Here is a 23,427-nt window from a genome sequence, read left to right as displayed (position 1 = left end):
GGGGAGAGAGGTGCACCCAAGGAGGCAGGACCCATGGGAGCAAAGGAATGGAGGCTGGACCTGGGAAGACACAACAGCCTTTACTTGGTTCCCACGCACGGGCTGAGGAAGAGGCTAGCCTCTAGAAAGGGCTTCTCACCCTTGGCTGCTCAAGCACAGTGAGGGACTTGAATGCCAGCACTAGAGCTGGAACTTTCTCTGGATGTGGGAGGACACGGCAGGTCTGAAGCTGAGGTGACCAGGTTCGGGTTTTGGAAAAATCTCGGGGATGGCGACTAGCGGACAGTTGCTCAGGGAAGAATGGATGGGAGGGGCAGGAGAGAGGTGGGAGCTAACAGAGAGGGGCTTCACCGTCCAGAGAGAGTAGCGGTCCATCGGGGTGGGGACTTGTGGGGAAGGAGGTCTAACCTGGGAGTCAGCAGACCATCTAGAGCTGTGTGGCCTGGGGCCACCAGCTCCCTTCTCTAGGCCTCTCCCCCATCACCTGCACGTTTGGGGAAGGGGTTCCCTGAGGCCCCTTGCTCAGGATGTGAAGTCATGGGCATGTTTCCTTGCCCCAGGACAAAACACCTTATTTACCCTCAAGCTCTCTTGGCACCCAGGCATTCCTGCCCAACAGGGTTCACATGTATGTGACAAGCAGAGCACAGCCCCCAACACTGATCTGTAACGTCTCGATTCCAGGCCAGAGGAGCTCAGGGGAAGGAGGGGGACACCTTGGTTGGGGAGATACCTGTGCTGGTCCCAGGCTGGTCCCAGGGAGGGAGCTGGCAGTGGGTAGGAAGCCAAGAGCCCAGGACACTCCAACCGCCACAGCAGCAAGCAGGGCTGCAGCCTTGGCAGGAAGCCGACCCCGGGCCGGTCCTCCAGCTCCCTGAGTGGCTGCCCAAGTGGGAACAATGACCCTTTCACGTCACGCCTCCTCCAGTCACAGCAACTTTGGCGCCGCAGGACAAAGGGGCCGTTTCATCATTGTTGGGCTGGATCAACAGCCCGCCCCGCCTGAGCCCTGCTGCCCCCGCCCAGCCCAGGCCCGAGCAGGGAGGCCGACTGCCCAGCCTGGCCGGAGCCCGGCACCTTCTCCCCACCCAGCCCAGCCACAGCCAGCCGTCCCAGAGACCCTCATCGCAGTCCTTGCCTTTCCCCTGCGGGCTCAGTCCCTGTCCTTCCCCTCCTGAGCCTCGGTCTCCCTATCTGTGGGAAGAGGGCTGGGTGAGATGGTCTCCCAGGCTCCATCCCCATCTGCCACCCTGACCCAGGCGGGGAAGACTCCACCTGTGCTCCCGCCCCAGCCAGCGCTGGCCCCTAGAGGGAAGCAGCGATACTCCTAGAGGAGGGGTCACAGGCCCATGGGGTAGGGAAGACCAGGGGGTTTCTTAGTCTGAGTCCTTGCCAGGCGCCTGCTTAGCCTCTGCTCCCAGTGACCTTCTGTAGTGTGAGCTAGTTCAAAGCCACCTTTGCTCATCCCTGGGCTAGCCTCACCTCCACGAGCACCTAGCTGTACAGAGGCCGAGAGGACCAGGGCTCTACCTAGGGCAGACTCTCCGGTGTGCAGCCCTGTCTCCTGCCTCCTTTGTTAGGGACTGGGAATTGGAGCCCTGAGCTCCCAGGCTTCCTCCCTTCTCTTTTTGGCCAGGGTTTGCAGGGGCTTCCTAAGAGAGTGAGGGCTGGGATCTTGGGGAAGAGGCCCTAGTCTGGGGATCAAGATAGAAACTACACCTCCTACCCTGAGGTCAGAGGTGAGTCAGAGAAAAGCCAGACATCAGGGATCTGAGGCACACGCTCAGAAGCAGGGCTGTGGGACAGGATGGTGGCCTTAATAGTTTTAGAAGAATGCAGGGAAAAAAATCAGTGAACTGTCATGTTTAAGGATCAGATAGACAAAGGTTAACAGTAATTGTGAAAACTCCTGTGTTGGTAGGTGTGTGAGGAAGCCGCAGGTTTGGGAGCCACGGTGCTGGTAACTCCCCCGGCCCCCCCAGCAGAGTGCAGGGAGGCTGCATCTGGTGGGTGCCACCAGAGGGTGGGGACGCAGACAGCTCAGCCAGGGCTGATGGGGTAGGGGTCACCCCAGACACACGCGCATGACATAAACCCTTCAAGCAGCCACTCTTTGAGAAGGCCCTGCACTTGGGTCCCGAATCCCCCTCTTCTGCTCAAGGAGGGCATAGGCTCTACCTTGGTGGGCTCTGCCCTGGTGGGCTCCTTCCCCAGGACCCCGCAAGTGGGCCAAACTGGGAGGGTGGGCTCCTGACGCTGGCGCGGTGGAAAGCCAGGGGCATGGGGGAGGCACAGGTTTCCCCATCTCCCAGATGAGAATCCTGAGGCTCAGAGGAGCGAAGTGACCAGTCTCAGCCACACAGCAGGTGAGCGACAGAGCAGAGACTCATCAAGTGGCGAGGAGGGAGCCGGAGTCTGGGGCTGGTCACCACTGGGGCTTGGTCTCCAGGTGACCCTCCTGGGCGCTGGGCAACAGGCCAGCTGTCAAGGGCAGACACTGTGTCTACGGCTGCGGGGGACCTGCAGGGCCAGGCATGCTCCCTGCTTCCTACAGCTGCCTGTCCTCCCAACCCTGCCCCGCCAGGCCCGGCGGCACTGCACACACACTGCCCCTTTGCCCTGCCTCACTTCCTCTGACTAAGACTAAAGAATCACCCCTTCAGGGGACTGGAGCCTGGCACCCATCAGCAGGAAATGCCTAGCCCAACCCTCCCCAGAGCCTGCCTGCCCTGCACATCCCTCACCCTAATCTGGACTCCCAGGAACGTGTGGTGCGGGAGGGGCCGCTGCCCTGGGTGGAGCGTGCCAGGCTCAGGCTTGGAGTGGAGGTGAGTGCTCTCCCACTCAAACCTGGCCAACAGCCCCTTCTGTCCCTGCTGCCCATCTTGTTGACTTCCAGTCTCAGAGTCCCTGGTGCCTGAGGCCTCCCCCAGTCCACTCAAGCCCAGGAGCCTGGGAGGGGGCTCAGGGCTGAGCCCCTGCTATAACTCCAGCTGCAGAAGGCCAAGAGCTGGGCTCTGAGCACAGTTTCAATCTCCTTCAATTCCATCGTGGCCTCTGAACTGTTTCCCTCCAGGGAATAGAGAGGTTGGGTCTGTCTCAAGACGCCTGAGGACAGAAGTGGGAGCCTGGCCTGAAGACACTGGAGGGCTCCCCTTCTCAGATCCCTGGATGGTCTGCAGCCGCCATCAGGGTGAGGTGAGGGTCGGGGGGATGGGGCTTCAGGCAGCTTTCAGCTCCAGGTGGGGTCACAGCTCCAACACAGCCCTCAGTCTCCAGGCTTTTCCCGAGGCTCGGGCCCCAGCAGCAGCCAGCACCTGCCCAAGCTGGGCCTGTAGGAAGCAGAGGAGGCTACTGAGGCCTGAGGAAGAGGCACAGATGCCCAAACGTTTCTCAGCAGGGCCGGGAGGCTGAGGCTCTGGATTCTGGCTCCAGCTCTGGCCCCAAACAGCTGTGGGCCTGTGACTAGGTTCCTGAGCCCTCTGGACCTCAGTCTCCAGAGCTGCACCCTGGCTGGATTCAACGAGGGCTGCTCCCAGTTCAGATACCCTGAATTCTTGTGTAACACCTGCCAGGCCAGACATCCCACGGTCTAACAGCCCACCCCAAATGGCCACCGCATGTGTCTCAAGGGTTCTGGTAGGGGACCCTACTCTGTCCTCAGTCCCTGATCTCCCATGAATGGTCACTCTGAGGAGGACACACGATGCCCTAATGGCTCCTTCCCTCAGCCCCAAGGCTCCTGAGAGCCTCTGTGTCAGTGTGCACCCCACTGTTGCCCTAGGGGGCTGTGGTCAGGATCAGAGATGTCTCATGAATGAGCCAGGTGGGTATTGCACACAGCCCTGCCCAGTGGGGTGGGCTCTGAGGCCTAGCTGAGAGCCTGGCTTTGCAGACTGGTTTGCAATTCCACATTCAGAAGCTATCGCTGTGTGACCCTTCACTTCTCTGAGCCTCACTCAGTGGGGACAATAAAGATACCTGTCTCACCAGGTGTGGGAGTGACTTGTCTGAGCCACCAGGCCCTGGGTGGTGGGGCAGGGGTAGAGGAACAGCTGTTATTGGGTGTGGCTGCTGGCAGGGAAGGTGGGCACAAGGTGGGAAAGCAGAAGCTCCCACACACCCCTTGGAGCCCACTGGCCCTGGGCTGGGGCTGGATTCCAAAGGCACTGTGGGGAGGTCCCCAGGACACACCTTCAGGCACTGCCCAAGCAGCCACGCTGCGGAGTGTGCCCCAGCTGGAGGACTGAGGGGTGGACATGCCTCCTTGAAGACGGGGGACACGGTCTGGTAACCCTGCAGGTGGGTAGGAGGAACAGGATGCTGGGCCACTCTGCCCTGGGGCCAGAGTCCTTCTATCACAGGGGGAGCCCAGGGGCTTTCGCTCCCAGGCCACAGGTATAACAGCTTCCAGAAGACAGCTGGGCCACAGGTATAAGTGCCTCACCATCCGCCAAGGGCACGGACCCAGAGATGCTTTCTGAAGGCCATTTGGCCCCTTGTGTCAAAATAACTTGTGGCCCAGCAGTCCTGTTCCTGGGAATTTGCCCCACAGAGATCACCACTGGAAGGAAAGGAGAAGCAATTAGCCTCTAATTTGCTCTGTGGTCTTCAGAGAATTACTTTCTGGACCTCAGTTTACCCGACTACACAATGAAGGATTGCAAACACATGGCCAACACACCTCAAGTTTCTAGAAGCATACAGTCCACAAAAACTCAATCAAGAAGAAACAGATAATTTGAACAGACCAATCACTAGAAGTGAAATAGAATTTGTAATTTTAAAAAACTCCCTGCCAACAGAAGTCCAGGACCAGCTGGCTTTACTGGGGAATTCTACCACATATACAAAGAAGAACTCATACCATTCCTTCTCAAACTCTTCCAAAAGATTGAAGAGGAGGGAATACTCCTAAAGTCATTCTATGAAGCCACCATCACCCTGATACCAAAAGCAAACAAAGACATTACCAAAAAAGAAAATTACAGGCCAATATTGTTGATGAATATAGATGCAAAAATCCTCAACACAATATTAGCACACCAAATCTAACAATACATAAAAAAGATCATACACCACAATCAAGCTGGATTCATCCCAGGGTCACAGGAGGGTTCAATATACACAAATCAATGTGATATATACCACGTCAACAAAAAAGACAAAAACTACATGATCATCTCAATAGATACAGAAAAAGCATGTGATAAAATTCAACATCCATTCATGATAAAAACATTTACCAAAGTGGGCATAGAGGGGACATATCGCAACATAATAAAAGCTATTTATGACAAACTCACAGCCAACAAAATACTCAAGGATGAAAAGCTGAAAGCTTTCCCACTAAAATCTGGAACAAAACAAGGATGCCCAGTCTCACCACTTCTATTCAACATAGTATTGGAAGTCCTAGCCATATCAATCAGACAAGAAAAAGAAATAAAAGGGATCCAAACTGGAAGAGAACATAGGCAAAACATTCTCTGACATAAATCGTGACAATGTTTTCCTAGGTCAGTCTACAAAAGCAATATAAATAAAAGCAAAAATAAACAAATGGGACCTAATCAAACTTGCAAGCTTTTGCACAGCAAACGAAACCATAAACAAAATGAAAAGGCCACCTATGGAATGGGAGAAAATATTTGCAAATGATGCAAATGACAAGGGCTTAATTTCCAAAATACACAAACAGCACATATGACTTAATAACATAAAAAACAAACCACCCAATCAAAAAATGGACAGAAACCCTAAATAGACATTTCTCCAACAAAGACATACAGATGGCCAACAGGCACATGAAAAGATGTTCAATATTGCCAATTATTTGAGAAATGCAAATCAAAACTACAGTGAGGTATCACCTCACACCAGTAAGATTGCCCATTATTAAAAAGTTCACAAACAATAAATGCTGAAGAGGGTGTGGAGAAAAGGGAACCCTCCTACACTTGTTGGTGGGAATGTAATTGGTGCAGCCACTATGGAAAATAACATGGAGATTCCTTAAAAAACCAAAAATAGAGTTACTATATGATCCAGCAATTCCACTCCTGGGCATATATCAGGAGAAAACTCTATTCCGTCACTCTCTTTTTTTCTTTTCCCTTTTTTTTTTTGCCAATTTTTTTTTGAGGGGGGAGATAATTAGGTTTACTTATCGGGAGAAAGCTCTATTTCATCATTCTCTTTTTTTTTGCCAACTTTTTTTTGAGGGGGGAGATAATTAGGTTTACTTACTTACTTATGTTTAGAGGAGGTCCTAGGGATCAAACCCAGGACCTTGTGTATGCTAAGCATGTGCTCTACCACTTGAGCTATACCCTCCCCCAAAGAAACTCCTATTTTGAAAAGATACATACACCCCAGTGTACACAGTAGCACTATTTATAATAGTCAAGACATGGAAGCAACCTCAATGTCCACCACCAGGTGACTGGATAAAGAAGGCGAGGTATGTATGTACCAGCCATAAAGAAGAGTGAAATGATGCCATTTGCAGCAACATGGGTGGACCTAGAGATTATCATACTAAGTGAAGTGAATCAGAAAGGGAAAGACAAATATCATATATCACTTACATTTGGAAACTAAAATATGATACAAATGAACTTATTTACAAAACAGAAACAGACTCACGGACATAGAAAACAAATTTATGGTTCCCAAAAGGGAAAGGGGGTGGGAGAGGGATAAATTAGGAGTTTGGGATTAGCAGATACAAAACTACAATATATATAATAGATAAACAACAAGGTCCTACTGTATAGCACAAGGAACTATATTCAACAGCCTGTAATAAACTATAATGGAAAAGAATATGAAAACGAATATATATGTTTAACCGAATCACTTTGTTGTACATGAGAAATCAACACATTGTAAATCAATTGTACTTCAGTAATAATAAATAAATAAATGGATAAATAAATAAATAAACTACTCCTGCTGGGTGTGCCTGGTTCACACCCCTTCAAAGTGCCTTCTTCCGCCACAGGAGCCCATGTTTTAGATGATCCCCTGATGAGTCTACCTCCTAGACGTCTACAACCAGGAGCTCCTATCCCCCACCCCAAATTCTGAGGGTGGACAGCTTTCCGGACCATCACCCCTAGTGCCCTTCCTGGGCTGCTGGAAAATCCCACCATCTTATTCCTCCAGTGCTGTCCTGTATCCTTTACTGGGGGGGAGTCCTGCCAATACGACATGAAGTGTACCAGCCTCCCAATACCAAACTCTGTCCCTTAGGGAAGTACCAGCTGGTGACAGAGGAACAATCAGAGTCTTTGTGCCTCTTCCTATGGCTGACCTAGCTACGTGCAAAGAGAAATTTGGATGTTTTTCCGACAACTCATAGAGGAGTTCACTAAGCCGACAATGTCCTATGAACTTACATGTGGTCCCCTTCCTACATGCTGTATATTTTGAAGAGAAAAGCTGGATCCTTGGTGCAGCCTGGACACACAACAATGTCAAGGACGTATAGTCCACCTTACTGGAAGGGACGCAATCCTCGACCAAGACCCACACTGGGACTACCAACAGGGAGGTACAGGGCTTGAACACAGCAACCACATTATAACTTGCCTCAGAGAAGGGATGAAAGGCTGTGTTGTTAAGCCTTTTAATTATAACAAAGTCAGAGAAGTAACACAGGGAAAAGATGAGAATCCAGCCCTCTTCCAGGGCCCCTTGGTGGAGGCCTTTAGAAAGTATATCAAAAGCAATTGCGACACCCTCCGAAGGGCAAGTCCTAGTAAATACCCATTTTATCACTCAATCTGCCCCAGACATTAGGAGGAAATTACAGAAGGCAGCTATGGGACTCCAAACCTCCATGACTCAGTTCATGGACTTGGTCTTTGGAGTATCTGACAATAGAGATAGGGTTGAGGAAGCAAGAAGGATTGAAGGTCAACAACAAAAGGCAGAATCATTGGTGGCAGCCTAGCCCCTGAACCATCTCAGGGTCATCTCCCTTCAGAAAGTCCATGGGGTGAGGAGGTGGGGGCAGTATCTAGAAAATCTGGATCAGGGACCTGGTTTTATTTATTTGTTTGTTTTGTTTTTTAGGGGGGAGGTAATTATGATTTTCATATATAGAGAGAGGAACCCAGGACCTCATGTATGCTAAGCATGCTCTCTACCACTGAGCTATATCCTCTCCCTGAAGCGACCTGTTTTAAATTGCAGCCAAGAGGGCCACTGGAAGGATGAATGACCCTCCTGCATGGAAGAGTCTACCCAGACCTTACCCGATATGCAAAGGAGAAGGCCACTGGGAGCAGGACTGCCCACTACCACCCTGGTCCTAAGGGGGCTTGGGGCTCCCAAACCGATAATGGCTGAGACAACCAAAGAATGATAGGTTCTGGGACCCTCCCTGTTTCCCAAAGGACAACTGGTGATTTCCCCAGAGGTGTCCCAGGTAACCCTTGATGTGGCAGTAGGAAAGTTATTTTCTTATTAGATGCGGGCGTCGCCTACTCTGTGCTGATTTCCCTGGACTGCTGTCCTCCAAATTCTACACAGTAAGGAGGATGGATGGACAGTCCGAAGCCAAATGATCACCACCCCCTCCCCTTCAGCTGCTTACTAGGAAGTTACCCTCACATACCAGTTCCTGCTCATGCCTGAGTGCCCCGTCCCCTTGTTGGGAAGGGATTTGCTCACTAAATTCCAGACAACAGGCAATAGTTCAATTTGCAGATCCCTTCAGAAAAGGCACCACCAGGAGAAACAACTGCTCTTAACCACGGGAGCCTGCTCAGTCCCAAATCAGAGGGGGTCTCCCTCCCCAACCAGATTGTTTCTCAAATAAACCCCTCTGTCTGGGACACTGAGATTCCTGGCAAAGCTACTAATGTGCTCCCAGTTCAGATTTCATTGAAACCCAATGCTGATTACCCGTGGAAAAAACAGTCTCCCTTGGGCCTGAGGCCCAGCGAGGTATCCAGCCTTTAATAACCAAGTTCTTAAAATATGGGCTGTTAAGACCCTGAGCTGCATAATACCCCCATTCTGCCCATAGAAAAGCAAAGTGGAGAGTACAGATTTGTTTAAGGCCTCAGGGTAGTTAATGAGGAAGTGGTCCCAGTTCATCCAATAATCCCTAATCCATATGCCATACTGACCCAAGTTCTGGAAAATGCAAACTAGCGTACTGTGCTGGACCTGAAGGATGCCTTCTTCTGCATTCCCCTGCACCCAGATTCTCAATATCTCTTTGCCTTTGAGAGGACAGATCCAGACACACTAACACTCCCCGGCTAACCTGGACTGTGCTGCCCCAAGGCTTCAGGGATAGCCACCACCTGTCTGGAAATGCATTAGCAAAGGAATTAAGAGAATTACATTCAGTTAATGGGTCTCTCCTACAGTATGTGGGCAATCTCCTAACTTACAGTCTCAGAGAAGAGTCAGATAAAAACACCGTTCAGGTCCTCAACTTCCTAGGGGAATGAGGATATCAAGTTTCTCCTCACAGAGCCCAGATTTTCACCCAACAGGTTAAGTATCTGGGATATGTGCTCACCCCTGGGACGAGGACTCTAGTCCAGGACCAAAAGGAAGCCATTTTAACCCTTAAACCCCCAGACTAAGAGGCAACTGAGGGCCTTTCTGGGGATGGCAGGATTTTGTGTAATCTGGATCCCTGGTTTCAGATCCCTTTCTACGAGGCCCTAAAAGGACATGATCACGAACCCCTTAACTGGGCTGAAAATTGCCAACAGGCATTCCTAGCTCTAAAACAAAAATTGGGGACCCCCCCTTGCATTGTCTCCTGAACTTAGAAAAACCCTTTACCCTTTATATAGCTGAGAAGCAAGGGATAGCTTTGGGTGTCCTCACCCAAAAACTCAGGCCCCTGCCTAGACCAATAGCTTTTATCTCAAAACAACTTGATCAGGTGCTCACTGGATGGCCAGGATGTCTTAGGGCAGTGGCTGCCACTGCTTTGCCAGTAGAAGAGGCCAGTAAGTTCACCCTGGGGCAGTCATTGCAGGTCCTAACCCCTTACCAGGTACAAGGAGTCCTAGAGGCAAAAGGACACCAATGGCTGACAGGTGGACGATCGCTTAAATACCAAGCGCTCCTACTTGACACTCCAGGAGTAACTCAGGTTTGCCAAGCCCTGAACCCAGCTACTCTAATGTCGGACCCCCACCCCACGGGTCCCTTGTTCACTCCCACGTGGAGACTTCTGAACATGTTCACTCCAGGAGGCCCGACCTCAAGGATGAGCCCCTGACTGATCCCGATGCAGAGCAGTTTACTGATGGAAGCAGTTTCATGCACAGACCGGAGAGACAGACTGGCTTGGCCACAGGCCGCCTGCAGACAATTGTTGAGTCTGGAGCTCTGCACTCTTCACACTTCTGCCCCAAAAGCCGAGTTGATCGTCTTGACCAGAGCACTGCAGCCAGGAAAGGCATTAGAACCAATATATATATCCTGATCTTAAGTATGGATTCTCAGTGCTCTGTGCCCTGCTGCCAAGGGGAAACACAGGGGACAGCTAACGGCCACAGGGTCCCCTATAAAACAACCAGGCAGAAATTCTAGAAGTAGAAGCAGTCCAGCTTCCAAAGGAGTTTGCAGTCAGTCATTCATTGCAGGGGTCACCGAAGGGGCAACATTTCTCTCGTAAGGGGAAACGCCCTAGTCCACAAGGCCGGGCAGCCTGCAGCCCAAGAACAGCCGTCCCACCAGCTGCAGCTCTCAAACCCGACAGTCCCCCCTTCCCAACGCCGCCGTCCTATACGCTTGAAGAAACCCAGTGGGCTAAACACTGGGGCCTGGACAGAGACCTCTCAGGGTGGCTGACAAGAGATAACAAGCTTCTTATTCTAGGGGCCGAGCAATGGAAAATAATTAAGCACCTCCACGAATCCTCCCACTTAGGGTGAGACTCCCTATTCAAACTGGTTACCCAGGTGTTCCTGGGTGAGGACTGTCCCAAACTGGTAAGAATGTCACCAGGGCCTGCAAACTTTGTGCCCACAATGACCCAAGAAGCCATCCCATAACCCCACCCCTAAGTCAGCCCATTCAACATCGAGGAACCTATCCCGGGGAAGACTGGCAGATGGACTTGACCCAGATGCCACCACAGAGGGGATGGAAAAACCTATTGGTGTTCACAGACACCTTTACAGGACGGATAGAAGCTTTCCCTACTAGGACTGAAAAGGCAACAGAAGTGTCCAAATTTCTGCTTAAAGAGAAAATTCCAAGATTTGGCTTACTAAAAAGCCTACAGGGTGATAATGGACCTTCCTTCACTGCCGAGGTGACCCAGGCTCTGGGTATTAACTACCGCCTCAGCTCTTTCTGGAGGCCCTCATCCTCAGGCAAGGTAGAAAAAGCCAATCATGTTCTACAAAGAACGCTTGCTAAGCTGTGCCAAGAGACTTCAAAAACCTGGGTCTCCACCCCTGCCCCCCGTAGCCCTTCTGCAGAACAGGATGGTCCCCAGGGGAATTTTAAAACTTTATTTGAAATGACTGATAGGTGGCCCTTGACTTCAGACCTCGTGTTTGATGAAGAAACCCACCAACTGGTCTCCCACTGTTAGCTTGAGCCAAGTTCAAAGGGCCCTCCAAGAATGTGGAAGCAAAGTGCTGCCCACCTCACAAAAGAAAAGGTCTTCTCTATCCAGTCAGGGGACTCTGTCCTACTAAAACTTGGAAGGAAGGGTCCCCTGAAGACCAGCTACCACCAAAATGGAAGGGACCGTATGAAGTGTTACTGAGTACCCCAACTGCTGTCAAGGGAGTTACTGGTTGGGTACGTCTGTCTAGAATAAAACCTGTATCTTGTAAGCCCCAACAGGAACCAGAGGCGACCCACTCCTGGGAGCCAGTGGAAGACCTCAGATACCTGTTCATGAGAACAGATAAGTGATTTCACGTGGCCGTGGTGGGTTGGCCTCCTACTTCTTGTGTTTCTATCATGCCCTTACTCTGCTGCTTTCCAGAACCCCCTCCCCTTGGTAAACATCTTCTTTGTCCCTGCTGGGTCTGAAAAGAAAAGGTACAGTAATATGATGTCAAAAGCCATAATAGTCCCAGTAGGACTTATGATGATGATGATGGTGGCGGCTCAGGGGGAATGGGCAATAATGCTGTAGTACACGTATCTAAAAGAGTCGCCTGGGGAGAAAACCTAGTTAATTGTTGTGTCTGTCATAAAACCCCTGACTTATAGCAATCATTGCAGGTACAAATAGGTACACACGACCAGAGCTTATCAATCAAACACACGGAAGCCCACCTCCACCCCCCCATCACCGATACTAGTGCCATGGGTAATACCCCCGTCAGGCCTCATTCCTTGCCTGCATTTAACTCTTTTAAACAAGGTTACTTAAAACTTTTGCATTAATCATGGCTACTTCTGTTATCCAGAAAACCAGTCATGCTTCTGACGCCACTGTACCTCTAATGGTTCTCTTGGCTGTGGTAAGCCTCTTTGGAATGATCCCTGGCCCCTGGGTGGTAATATTGCCACAGTGTTTTTGAACCCAGACCCAAAATACATTCCCACAAATGCCTCCAAAAGGTGTGCTTATAATGAAGCCCAGACCCAAGGTGCCTAAGGGAATAGGGATGGAATGGACTAAAAATTGGGCTACAAGTGGTCGGGCTCCATGGAAGTGGTAAGTAAAACCTTCATACTACACCATCTCATCTAAGCAGAGGACGTGGAATATTCCCCAACTTAACCACTTTGCAAATATTAAAGGGCCCTTTTCCCCACATTATTATATTCTAAATTGTCTCTTCTGAGCTTGCAAACAGCTGCTTCCTTGATGAACTGTTCTTTTCCCAGATCTCTTATTGCACCTTCAGGATATGTCTGGACATGTGGCACTCCCCACAATCAGGGCCCAAAGACAAGGGCACCCCAGGGCAAATGTGGCCCCTATGTAAATGCTTAGCCTTATATCAATAATGTGTGGCACGAGGGAGCCTGTACATTAGGACATTTGAGCCCATTCACAATCATAATAACACTAAATATTGTCCCAGGAGGGCCATCAGATTAACACTGGCAGGAATAGGACGGGCAGGGGGATGAGCAGCTCCATGGGGAGGCTTTGCCTACTAGGCGGTAACCCTAGAAATCTAATCAGCACTTTGGAGACACTAGCCCTGATTACTGGAAAAGCCCGAAACAGACTTCTAACTTCTTTAAACTCACTGGCCAATGCGATCATAGACAATAGACTGGCCTTAGATTAATTGCTGGCCAAGCAAGGTGGCGTTTGTGAGGTCAGAAACAAAACCTGCCGTATTCTATGTCAACAATTCGGGCCAGATGCAGATGGACATCAAAAAGATTTATGAACAGGCATCATGGTTACACCACTACAACCAGGGAGCAGACCCTAATACCATCTGGTCCACCAGTCAGAGCACCATCCCTAGCCTTACTTGGATCCTGCCCCTCCTGGGCCCAGGAATGATCATGCTCCTTCTCCTCGTCTTTGGACCCTGCCTCTTTAACCTCTTGGTAAAGTTCACATCTTCCAGGTTACAACAGTTCCATGTCAAAGTGAAGGCTACACGAGAATTCCAGCCCATTCCGCCCTCTGATTTAAAACAGAAGCCATCCTGCCCCTGGGACCCTAGACCAGGCATCCAAAGATTTTCTACTCCCTGACAGGGTCCATGTCCCTACTCAGCCCTGAAGCAGCTACACAAGACAGTCACCCATCTGCTTCCCATAAAAATAATGAGAGTAAAATCTCTGAGGCAGGAATGAGGCAGGAGGGAAAGGGGATGGACACAAAGGTTAGATAAACGAAGAAGGGGCACCACTGTTGGGATGCGATAAAGTCTGTCCAGAACCAGCTGAAATCAAGGTGGCTTTTAGAATAGTCTGGTCATTGACTTTTAGCTCATTATACCTTCATTATGACACTCAAAATGACTCCTCCTTACACCAAGACTCTTCCAAGATGGACCATAAAAGACCAAAAAAATGAGTAGTCACCCAATGCCTGGAAAACACTCCTTGTTTCACCAAAATAGCAAGAACATTCCTCCCATTTGTTAGTATATGAAATTATTTAGCCCCTAAAAACCTATGACCCCCATGCCCCAGGCCACTCCCACTTTGTGAGATGGTCCGCCTTCTGCCTATGGAGTGTGTATCCCTCTAAATAAACCCACCTTTGCTTTTCTCTGGCTCTCTCTTGAATTCCTTCCTGCAACAAGCCAAGGACCCTCACTTGGTGGTCTGTCCAAAGGACTCCTGCAGGTCCTGGGATGTGAGGTTTCTCTCTCCTGCAACCATGAGAAGCCTCTACCCTCCCTGTGGATCTCGATTAGGGCTGGGGTGGGGACAGGCTCTCCTCCGCACAGCGCTGGTTCCCCTCCCCCTGCTAAATTCCAAGCACCTCTGAGAAGGTATGAGGCTGAGGTCCTTCTCCAGGACAGGCTAGTGGGCACCCTGACAGCACGGCCCACAGGGACCCATCTAATGGGTCATAACCTCAACGCAGCATTAGCCTGCAACACCCGAACACACCTGTCTAGGCCCGGAAGGTCAGGGCTGCAGAGGCCTGGGGGGTCATTTGTCCCTCCCCTGGCTCCAGGCCCTGCTGCCTGCAAACCTTTGTTTTTCAAACAGGAGGCAAGTGGAACTTGGCCTGGGTGTCCCGTGTGCGTCCAAGAGACAGAAACACAAGCTGCTGGGCCACGATCACAGCACAGTGAAGAGGTAACTAATCCACCTGCCCCGCAGGCCTCATGCGAAAGGCTGCCTGCCTCCCAGGAGCTCACAGGCCAGCTGAGTGAGGGAAGGGGAAACTCCAAGGAGGCGGGCTGTGTCCCAGGCACACACCCCCTTATTTCAGCCTCATGAGATGCGGTTTTTCTCTCCGTCATTTGGACCACGGAACAGAGACTTACCGGGAGGTTAAGGCGCTGAGCTAGGAAGCTGAGCTGTGATCCTGCAGGCGGTCCGGAGGGAGCCCTCGGAGGCGCGAGCAAGGGGCAGGCCAGGCGGGGGACCCTTAGGCCCTCTGGTTGGTGCTGCAGACGGTGCTGGGGGAGGATCTGCTCCGGCCTCTCCCAGCCACACAGCCTAGACCCTGGCTTTGCCCTGCAGCCTCTGCTGCAGCCTTGGGATGTGCCCGGAACGCCAAAGTGGAGCAGCAGAATCCACCGCCCGGCACCTACCCAGCTACCCGGCTCCAGGCCAGGCTGGGCCCGCCTCTCCACGCTGCTCGTGCCGCTGAAGCGTCGGCTCCACCCGCCCAGAGAGACCCGGAGTGAATTCAGCTGTGGCCACCCACTCCTGTCCCACCTGGGAGAGAGGTGCTGGGGGGAGGGAGGCTCCTGCAGAGCCCAGCTCACCCGCCTGCGCTCAGAGCCCACTCGGATGTGCTCAGTGTCCAGTAGCTCAGACGTCCTGAGATGCAGCACAGAAAACCCCATGCAATATGTACAACGGAATAATACTCAGCCTTAAAAAAGGAATGAAATAACGCCATTTGCAGCAACATAAATGGACCCAGAGATTATCACACTAAGTGAAGTAAGTCAGAAAGAGACAAATATCGTACGATATCACTTATATGTGGAATCTAAAATATGACACAAATACACTTATTTAGAAAACAGAAACAAACTTATGGTTGCCAAAGGGGAAAAAGGGTGGGGGAGGGAGAAATTAGGAGTTTGGGATTAGCAGATACAAACTACTATATATAAACTAGGTAGAAGACATGGTTCTACTGTATAGCACAGGGAACTATATTCAATATCCGGTAATAAATCATAATGGAAAAGAATATATATGTATAACTGAATTACTTTGCTTTACACCAGAAACTAACACAACATTGTAAATCAACTATACTTCAATAAAAAAGAAAAAAAAAAGAGATAATCCCGTGAGAAACAAGCTGCCCTCTGCTGAGGGCCACAGATACCCTCTCTGTGTGGGGTGAACAGGTCATCATAGTGGAGTTATTCCTGCAGGTGCAGGACACCTCTGCCACCTGCAGCTGTGTGACTTTGGGCACACTGCTAACTAGCCTGCAAAGCCCCAGATTCCTCATTGGGAAAATAAGGACTGTCAAACAGGTACCCCAGAGGTTTAGATGGGCAGTGCAGGGCCGGGCGTGGTAATGAGAACACCCCATTTAGTGTGGCTTTGCTCTCTACAGACCCTGTAGGAAGCATTCTGGATGCTCAGTCTCACTGGATCTTCACAAAAAGCCCAAGAGATAGGCGTCATTTCCCCCATCTTACAGAAGAAGAAACTGAGGCTCAGAAAGGCTGAGACACAACCTGTTCTCAGGAAGGAGTGATGGGAGTGGGGGATGTGAGCAGATGCTGTCTTGAGGGGGCAGCCTGTTGCAGCTACAGGCTAGGGGCAGGAATGAGGGGGTTAAAGGGCGTGGGGTCTGTCCAGGCTAGAGGAACAGGAAGGAGGCAGATCAAGCGGGGCAGGTGCTGGACCAGCTTGTTGAGATCCCAGAGTGGAACTGGTCCAGATAACCTCCCACCCTGCTAGGAAGGGAGACAGAACAGGAACTGAGGTCCCTGGTCTGTTCTGAGCAGACGCCTCTCCTAAGCCCCCAAATCCTGCTGTCAGGGCTCCCAGGAGACCCTGATCCTCACTACTCACTAGCCTGGTAGGCACAAGACAGGCACTATCGCAGCTCAGGAAGAAGCAGGCAGGCTCCAGGAGGCCAGGGATGGAGACTTCTTCAGCCCTAGGCTGTCCCTGGGACATCATTGTCGCCCTTGCCTCCCCGCTGAGTCTCTGCCTAGGAGGACCAACAACTTCTCTCCAGCCTGCACATCGGAGCTGGCCAGGCTCCCAGAGAAGTCTCAGAGTATGAATGAATTCCTTGCCCCACCCCACAGCAAGCAGAGAAACAGCCAATATGGGGCCCTCCTCCTGGCTGGCCTCCATGATTAACCCAGCAGCTTCCACCTATAGAACAAGTTCAGAGGCAGCCCCGTGCTTATCTCCTGAGGATTGGAGGTCTGTCTGTATCTTCCCTTGGCTTGCCATGAGGTGACCCAATCAGTGTCCTAGGATAAAAAGCTTTCCACACCTCAGGTGCCAATGCCTCTAGCCAAATCCAAGGGAGGGCCCCTCCAGGGTAGGGGGCTTATAGGGGAATGTGGTGGTGGGGCTGACATGGCTGTGCCTGTCTGTCCCCTCCCCTCCTCAGCAGCCCCTGGCGGCTCCTTTCTACACGACTGCCACGTTCACTGGCTCCTTCCCCATGTCCAGGGCCCCTTCCCTGCACAACTCAGACACCCCTCCCTGCCCAGCATGGCCCAGGCTGAAGAGTACCCAGAACCCCTGAAGATGGTCACGAGTAAAAAGGCTCTCAAAAGCCTCCCAGGCTCCCGTGCCTGCCTGATGAATTCAAGGCTCCCAGGGTGCCCCCTCCTACATTTCATGTAGCAAATACTTCCCAGAAAAGCCTCTGGCTAGTTCTGGGTCAAATCCACTGCCCTGGACACCAGGGCAGAGAAAGGAGATCCAGGGTTCATTCCCACAACCAGGCCTGGTCCCTGCCACACCCTGAACACACCAACCCTTCATGATCCCAATGGCAAGGGTTGCAGGGTTGCAAGAGTGCCCACGGCGGGGCCGTGATGAGTCCATCTTCCAGCCCAGGAGAGGGGTCTCCTCGCTCCCTCTGCCTCCTCCTCCTCCTTCCTGTCTCTGTAGCCCAAGGCCTGGGTTCTTCTCTCGGCTCCTAAGGTGGGCACCATCTCTTCAGATGGGACCACCCTGAGGACCCAGCAGGTGGTGGATAGACGTGGCCCAGGCAGGGAGATAGCAAGACCAGTGTGCACAGCCCCGAGAGAGGGCCTGATCACCTCCAGGGGCTCATAAAGGGGAAATGTCATGATTTATGCTCATGTGTTTATTCATTTTTGATTTCTTAATTTCTTCAAAATATTTATTTAGCCCTGCTGAGTGCAGGTAGGGAGGTGAGGTCAGCCTAGGGGTTTCTAACAGTTTGGGGGTGTCAGCTTTTAGCTGGCAGAGGGATCCCAGAGGTGGCCTCTGCCGGGCACCCAGAACCCCTCTGGGTAGACAGTGCTCTGAGAGCCCTGCGTTCAGACCCTAATTGAGCCACTTCCCAGCGGTTCAGCATTGGGCTGGTGCCCTCAGCGCTCTGGGCATTGCCTTTCTCTGGAAAATGAGGCGAAGGCAATGCCTGGTCCCCAGGGTAGAGGGGACAGGACACAGGCCATGCAGACAGGCACCTGGACAGAGTAAGTGCCCAGTGATGCAGAGCCATGTCGGTTTCCCTTCCCACCCTGTGCAGGAGGCTGAAGGCAGGGCTTGCTCCCTCTGACAAGAGCAGCCCAAAGCCCATTCCCTGGGCCTCAGTTTCCCCATCTGTGAATGGGTGAGGCAGGCTCATGGGGCCTGGCCATGGCACAGAATATGAAGAGGAAACACACTCCACGCTCAACAGAAGCCCAGCTCCTCAGCCCGAAGGGTGTCAGGTTTTTCCACGAATAAGACAGCCAGATGTCCTGGCCAGCAGGCATAGGGGCGGGGCCTGGGTGGCCAAGGCAGGGGGACATGGGGCCTTCTGTGCCCTCCAAATGACCCTAAGTTATCTCCCCCAGACAGCTCCTTCCGCCAACTCTGTCCTCTGGCTACTGCTTATCTCCCTGATAAATGGCCCCACTGTCCTGACAGAGGAAGAGCTGTCTGTGTCCTTCAGAGCCCTCCCTGCTCTGGCAGGGCATAGCTGGGTGAGGACTCAGGCCTCAGCACGTCAGCACGGTGGCTGAAGATCCCAGGCCACTGACCCAAGATTCTGGCCAGGTGGGATGGGGACACCAGCCCCAGGGAGGCTGGCTGGCTATCTCACTGCTGGTTGTCTTCCTGGTTAAGGCCCTTGGGGACTCTGGTCTAAAGCGGGAGAAAGGCCGTGTCTTGGGGAGCTGGGGGGAAAGCCAGGCCCTCTTCTCACAAGGAGCTCACCATTTTCTCCCAGAACCTCCCAGGCCCTACTCGCACCCTCCCCACCTGACAGACACAGACACACAGACACACACACACACACACACACACACACACACACACCCCATAGGATACCCCAACCACAATCTGGCAGCAGGGAGGGGCTTGCTTTGAGCCATGATTTGTACTTGACCCTAAAGTGACCCTTGGCAGACGCTGGCCACGTACAGGCCATGCAGTGACATCCCGTGGAAGGGGCAGGTGCCAGCAAGAAAGGTGGCGAGCCTGTCTCCATGAGGTCCTTTTGCCCATCCTACCTCCACAGCTGTTGGAACACTGGCCCCAGGGAACAGGGGTACTGGCCCAGGCACCCAGCAGAATGCCTGGAGTCTCCGGGGCTATGCAGACAGGGTCAGCCTGTGCCTCTTTGCAGACAGAGCTGCGCTCAGAGACCACACATCCCATAGGAGGAGACGTCTTCCCTTCCCTTTGGTCCAGGGCCGAGGGTCGGGTCTGCTGACCCCGATTTTCCTTCTGGCTTCAGCCTGGCAAAGGCAGGTCCTCTGTCCACAGCCTGAATCTCGGACTGTGCCAACCCCTGGCACGTAGTCGGCTCTGAAGAAATGTCTGTTGATGAATGAATCTTGGCTCCACATGAATCTTTGATACTCTAGGTTCTTACATCCAAATATGATGTTTCATTGAAAAACATTCTGCACTTATTCGGGGCTGAGGTGGCTCCCAACACACAGCCAGTGTCACTGCTGTTGCGGTTCACTTCAGAGCTGCCCTGAACCGTCCACTGCCAGTGACTTGGGGGGCAAGTCTGGGGGTGGTTACATTTTAGGGGCCAATAAAACCATCTTTCCAACATTCTCAGCATATGGGTATGAACAGACATTTAAATCCTCCTAGCTGTTTGTGCCTGAACTTAAATCTCTATTGATAGAAACAATAGCTGTGGCTTTTACATTAATTTACTCCTTATTCGACATACACTGATGAAGTGCATGCCCTGGGCTCATCAGGAGTGAGAAGACGCGGTCCAGCAGGGACCATGAGAAACCCGCCTGTGTTGCAAGCTAAGGGTGACGTGAAATGGGTAAGCACACCATGAAAGACCCGATTCCAGGTTCCGTGAGTGCTCTGAGGAGCAGTGAGGGCGCTACAGAGACGGGTACCAGGGGGCTGTCACGATCTGCAGGCTGGGAAAGCTGCCCAGGGAGAGGACTGGGGAGCTGACTGTGAAGAGTGAGTGGGAGTCAGCAAGGGAAAAGGAAAGGGACACTTTCCAGACACAGAGAAGAACCTGGGCAAAGGCCAGAGGGCCGGAGAGACCGCAAAAGCCTGACAGTTGGTTGCAGTTGAGTGGAGGAGGGAGTCCAGTTCCAGGGAGAGGCTGGACCAGAGCACACAGGGCCTCTGGGGGCAAGCAATGGGGAGCCATGGCAGGTCAAGCAGAAGGAGCAGGAGGCCAGAGGCGACTTCGAGAGATCCCTCTCCAGCTGCGGTGTGGAAGAGGGTTATGGAGAATTTCACTCCCCAAAGTCTGGAGCTGATTTTGCCAGTAGAGCCAGGGATGCAGTTTTTCATTGTTCTCTGTCATCTCCTCCATGCTTGTCCAGACTGCAGGCTCTCAGGGACAAGGGAGAGTCTGTATCTCATTCATTTCTGAGGGCCCAGAAGCCATCACAGGCCAGACATACAGCAGGGGTCAAACAGAAGCCTGCTGAGTGAGGGATCCCACTGACCCGGTGCCCCACCCGTCTGCCCATAGATGCCCGGGGAACTGTCCGTCAGACCCTGCCTCTACCCACTGGCTCACGTCCTCAGCTGAGCTGGGCCGGGCCCTGCAGGACGTGCTGGACAGCAGGTCGGGCATCCAGGAAGCAGACTCCGTGCCTTTCCTCATGCTCCCACACTGGCCGCCAGCCGGGGAAGCTCTGGTCCGGAAGCCCTCCCAGCCATCAGGCTCAGAATTGCAGGCACCATCTACTGGGGCCAGATCAGATCCAGAGCCATGCAGCCTGCAGAAGCCCAGGGCCCTGCTCACGGAGTCTACCTTGGCTTCAACCTCACCTCAGGCAGTGGAGGCAAGACAAGAAGTCAAAGGTAGGGTAGAGATTAGGATGCAGAGAAACTTGGGTGGGACTGGAGGAGAGCAGTGCCTCCTACTCAGGAGGCACTGCTCACCAGCTACAGCTGGGCCAATTCACCACAGGCAGCCAGGGAATCAGTGAGCTCTCTGTCCCAGGAGGTGTGCAAACAAGACCAGAAGCTGGTGGAACTTCCAGGTCCCCTCCTTCACTCTGTAAGAATCCCCTACCCAGCATCCTCTCTCTACTGACCCCTAAAAGCCACCCCTCCTGCTCCTGGAGGACGATCACGGCTCCTGTGTGGTCTCATCGCCCCTCCATCCCCATCTCACTTGCCTCTTCCATGACACAATAGTGGATGAGCTTAGGAGGTGTTTCTCTTTCATTCTCTGCCCTCCAAGCACCACACAAGAATTGTATTTATTCTCAACATCCATAAACATTTTCTTCTAAAACAAAAAACATGAAAAGTCCCAAACCAATTAGAGAAAATATAGGAAGTCACCTTAATTTCAGGACACCAAGAAATACCATCAGGCTCCTTGTGGTAAACTGGATTGCTTCTCCAAAGGCCTGAGGCTGTCTGGAAGGGGTCTGAGGGAGGCCAGAGTGGGAGGTCCCAGGACCCCCTCCTCTGCCCCTGTGCCCCTTAATACCTACCAGGAGCCCTCGGGTTGGGGCCAGGGTCCAGTTTTGTCCCTGCAGACACACACCCATCCTCCTCTAGTCCCCAGATAACTGGCTTCCTCTTCTCTTGTACTTCTGATGAAACCCACCCCCACCCCCAGCATGGCTGACAGGGCCCTGGATCTGAACAAACCAGGGCCTCCACCCACTTCTTCATGCCCACTTCCTCACTCTCTGCTCCTGGCCTTTGCACTTAATGTTCCTTCCTCCCTGAACTCTTTTCCCCTCTCTTATCTTGGCTAAGGGTACATGCATCCTTTGGAACTCAGCTTGTATACCCCCTCCTCCAGGAAGCTCTCCTTGACCTAATCAGAGGTTTTCACGGCCACTTGTACACCCCCTGTCACAAGCCTGTTCATTCTGACACATACCTTCCTTCTCACATGTCTGTTACTTCCATTGCCACTCAGTGTCTCAGGGCCCAGCACAATGCCTGGCACAGAAAATGTGCCTAGAAAGTGTTTGATGAATGAATTAATGTCCCCCTTAATGCTCTCAGAACCCTAAGCTGGCGCTGACTAGATGTTCTAGTTCCAAGCCCATTGTAAAAGCCCAAAAGGGCACAGCCTTGCCCTGAGCCTAGATACAGGTCTGGGGCCTGGGACTTGGGGATCCCTGCAACCTGGGGTGGGAGGGTGTGTGTGCCCAGAATTCTTTCCTAATGTGGTCCTGTTATTTAGATAGACCAGCTGAGAGCCCTCCATGAGCAGGAAGCAGGAAGGAGAGCTGGGCCTCTGTTCTCCCACCCAGTCCCCAATTTGGAGGGCGTGCAGCCTGTAATTTGGAAGGCTAATTTGGTCTGGGGTTAGAAGGGAGCTCTCTGTGTACTGAGCGATGCTATCCCCTCCCAGAGGAGGAAGTGTCCTCTCCCTGGGGAGCTGGGGCCTCTGCTCTCAGGCACAGGCTACACTGCTCCAGCGTCTCCCTGAGGCCCAGGCTAATACCCCTAGAACACAGAGTAGCCAGCCCTCAGCCAGAGGAAAGGAAGAGAGAGAAACCTGAGGTCTAGTCCCCTGGGCCACTGACTGCCCAGACAGGGGTTACCTCGGTCAGTGTGTCTCAGACATCAAAAAAAACCAGTGGAAAGTCCCCAAGGACCAGGGTCCCAGAGTACCCCAGCCAACTGCTCAGGAGAAACACGGGGGAAATGGGCACCTGGCCCAGAAGCCGCATTCCCCAGAAACTCCCCCACTCCTGCTGCTCCCTGAACCCAGCCACAGAGTCCCTTAACATTGCTCTGGCATGATGGGCTATCATGTCATTTCCATCCTTTGAACATCTTTCACCTCCTCCTCTGTGAAGCCCTCTGTGACCACCAGGCTGGATCAAGAGCCACCTTCGGGCTCCCACCATGCTGACTTTTCATTTCATGGCACTAGGTGTTCTGCCCTATAGATGCCTGGCTGCCTCTGCTATCAGAATATGGGCAATGGGCCCAGTTGGAGTGGGGCCTGGTCATGGTCATCTTGGTGGCCCAGATCCCTGCCCAGGGTCTAGCTGGGCAGAGCTAGTATGACAGGACAGGCAGAGAGGCTGCTCTACTCCCAGCTGTGTGGCCTTGGCCCAGGAGCGGCACTTCTCTGGGCCTCAGTTTGCTTATCTGTGGACCAAGCAGATGGAAGCATTCCAGTGTTTGATGAACATGTAAATGAATGAATGAGAGGCT

Source organism: Vicugna pacos, chromosome 17 (genome assembly GCF_048564905.1).
Source record: "Vicugna pacos chromosome 17, VicPac4, whole genome shotgun sequence".
Classification (NCBI taxonomy): Eukaryota; Metazoa; Chordata; class Mammalia; order Artiodactyla; family Camelidae; genus Vicugna; species Vicugna pacos.
Note: the sequence above shows the minus strand (reverse complement) of the source record.